The sequence below is a fragment of the Triticum urartu genome, chromosome 1A, assembly GCF_056163025.1.
Source record: "Triticum urartu cultivar PI428250 chromosome 1A, HENAU_Tu73, whole genome shotgun sequence".
Lineage (NCBI taxonomy): Eukaryota > Viridiplantae > Streptophyta > Magnoliopsida > Poales > Poaceae > Triticum > Triticum urartu.
Genome location: NC_141873.1, coordinates 285,803,997 through 285,807,330, shown reverse-complemented (window position 1 = coordinate 285,807,330; position 3,334 = coordinate 285,803,997).

The following is a 3,334-nucleotide window of genomic DNA, read 5'->3' as shown; positions in this document are numbered from 1 at the left end:
TCTCCTTCCACCCTAAGCTTTTCTCTTTGTTTTCTGCTTGAAGAAAATTAAAGAAAAAAACAAGAGCAGCAGACCAGAGGGCAGCCCAACAGCAGCAGACCTCACACAGCCACCTGGGCCTCCTCCCTCCCGGACCGGCCCACCAGTAGCGTGAGCAGAGCCTGAGCGCCCCTGTTCATGTCCTCCCTCTCGTACGGCAGGGCATCCACCGACGCCACGTCGGCCAGCCCTAATTTAACGGTCGGAGCTGCTCCGGTTCACCCTATAAGCCTCAGCCCCGCGCCCTGGGGTTTCCCTCTTCCCCCTCTCGCCGCCATCTCAAGGCATCTGCTTCCTCTGGTTCTTCTTCTTCTTCTGCAAGAACAGAGCACCCAAGAGAAAACCCCGCCGGCGTCCGTCGTCGTGCTCGCAGCCGGAGGGCATCAAGCTCGTCTCCGACATGTCCATCTTCTTCCTCGACGTCCGCTACGTCCGTTCAGGCGTCTTCCCCTCACTAGGTCACCTCCACTACGTCGCCAAGTTCATCGTCGTCTTCTCCCCTGCTTCCTGCTACTTCATGGACAGCGCCGGTCGGCGCCTTCCCTCGCCGCCTCCGTTCGTCCCCAAGCGCGATCGACTACACCATCCTACCCACTGTGAGCCCTTCACCCTCCTGGCCTTTACCTAGCGCTTTTTTTCGTCCTCTAGGTCCTGATCCACGTGGGCAGGAGTTCGATCTCCATGAGCGCCATGGTAGCAGCTTCGCTAGCTCCTCTGCTCGGCCCCTTGCTGCATGCCCGCGCGCGCCCCACCACAGCCTCCCTAGAAGATTTCCGCACCCCCGCCGGTCCTCTGAAACCACAGCAGCTGTTGCTATTGGCTCACGTCGCCGACGAGTCCCCGTCCATGCGCACACTTCAGTTTCGTCCTGGTCGCGAGATGCACATGCTATTTGTTCGGCCGATCTCGCTTCATATCACAAGAGCAGCAGACCAGAGGGCAGCCCAACAGCAGCAGACCTCACACAGCCACCTGGGCCTCCTCCCTCCCGGACCGGCCCACCAGTAGCGTGAGCAGAGCCTGAGCGCCCCTGTTCATGTCCTCCCTCTCGTACGGCAGGGCATCCACCGACGCCACGTCGGCCAGCCCTAATTTAACGGTCGGAGCTGCTCCGGTTCACCCTATAAGCCTCAGCCCCGCGCCCTGGGGTTTCCCTCTTCCCCCTCTCGCCGCCATCTCAAGGCATCTGCTTCCTCTGGTTCTTCTTCTTCTTCTGCAAGAACAGAGCACCCAAGAGAAAACCCCGTCGACGTCGGTCGTCGTGCTCGCAGCCGGAGGGCGTCAAGATCATCTCCGACATGTCCATGTTCTTCCTCGACGTCCGCTACGTCCATTCGGGCGTCTTCCCCACACTAGGTCACCTCCACTACGCCAAGTTCATCATCATCTTCTCCCCTGCTTCCTGCTACTTCATGGACTGTGCCGGTCGGCGCCTTCCCTCACCGCCTCCGTTCGTCCCCGAGCGCGATCGACTACACCATCCTACCCACTGTGAGCCCTTCACCCTCCTGGCCTTTACCTAGCGCTCGTTTTCGTCCTCTAGGTCCTGATCCACGCGGGCAGGAGTTCGATCTCCATGAGCGCCATGGTAGCATCTTCGCTAGCTCCTCTGCTCGGCCCCTTGCTACATGCCCGTGCGCGCCCCACCGCAACCTCCCTAGAAGATTTCCGCACCCCCGCCGGTCTCTGAAACCATAGCAGTTGTTGCTGTTGGCTCCCGTCGCCGGCGAGTCCCCGTCCATGCGCACACTTCAGTTTTGTCCTGGTCGCGAGATGCACATGCTATTTGTTCGGCCGATCTCGCTTCATATCACAAGGACGCAGCTAGCTCAGTAGCTAGAGCAGCAACTATTCTACCGAGGGGTAAGTTCAAGCCCTTGTCCTTCTTCATCTAATGTTGACGTCCCTCTGTTAACACAAACACTCAGTCATCCTAGTGGTCGTCTCAGCATGCATCTTTCGAGGGGATCCGGGGTTTGAGTCCCTAGGGGCTCCTGTTTCTTTTATTCATTTTTGCTCCCTTACACTCAGCCACTTCGGGCCAGATCCGTTTGGGGCCTTGCACAGTGCATTGCATTCGGTCCGCAACGTTTTTTTTCATTCTATGTTTTTGTCTTATATCTAGTGCATGCATATTTTCAGAAATGCCATTAAAAATTGCATTGCTCATATCTAAATATCCGTGCATCCAAATGAAACATGTCATATATGTAAAATGCTTAGAATTTCATGTACTTTCATGATATGTCACTTTCAACCAGGTTAAAATGTTTAAAATTGATGTTTGCTTATATTTGCTTAAATAGCATGCTAAAATGATTTATTTCGTAACTAATTAACCGTAGGTTCAAATTTAATAAACTTTATATGCAAATGGGGTGGAAAAATGCATAGTTTAACATGGTGCACTTTTCTTGCATGTTTAACAACTCTAAAACTATGCTTAGGGCAGAACAGTACCAAAACCTAAAAATATGCACATGAGGTTTTCCGGACTTGTTGCTTGTTGATCCGGCCTCATTTAAACTTGCCTAGATAGGTAGTTTTATTATGCTTAACCTCTTACCATGTTTAACAACATTTAATATTGTTGGGTACATAAACGAGAGAGAACTAAATAAGTCACGTGGTGTTTCGTCAATATGCAACGGGAGCTCCACTTAATTTGTAGTTTTGTTTGTGCATTTTGCCATGCCATGCCTTTTTAAACCGGGCATGCATCATACTTGGTTGTGCATCATGCCATGTTGATGTGATGGTTGTTTAATATGTTGTTTGCTTCTTTCCGGTGTTGCTTCTTCGGGTTAGTTCCGATAACGTCGCGTTTGTGAGGATCCATTCGACTACGTCCGTTTGTCTTCTTCATGGACTCGTTCTTCTTACTTGCGGGATCTCAGGCAAGATGACCATACCCTCGAAATCACTTCTATCTTTGCTTGCTAGTTGCTCGCTCTTTTGCTATGCCGCGATACCTACCACTTGCTATCATGCCTCCCATATTGTCATGTCAAGCCTCTAACCCACCTTGTCCTAGCAAACCGTTGTTTGGCTATGTTACCGCTTTGCTCAGCCCCTCCTATAGCGTTGCTAGTTGCAGGTGAAGATGGAGTTTGTTCCTTGTTGGAACATGTTTATTGTTGAGATATCATTATTATATCTTGTTTACCTTAATGCATCTATATACTTGGTAAAGGATGGAAGGCTCAGCCTTATGCCTGGTGTTTTGTTCCACTCTTGCCGCCCTAGTTTCTGTCATACCGGTGTTATGTTCCTTGATTTTGCGTTCCTTACGTGG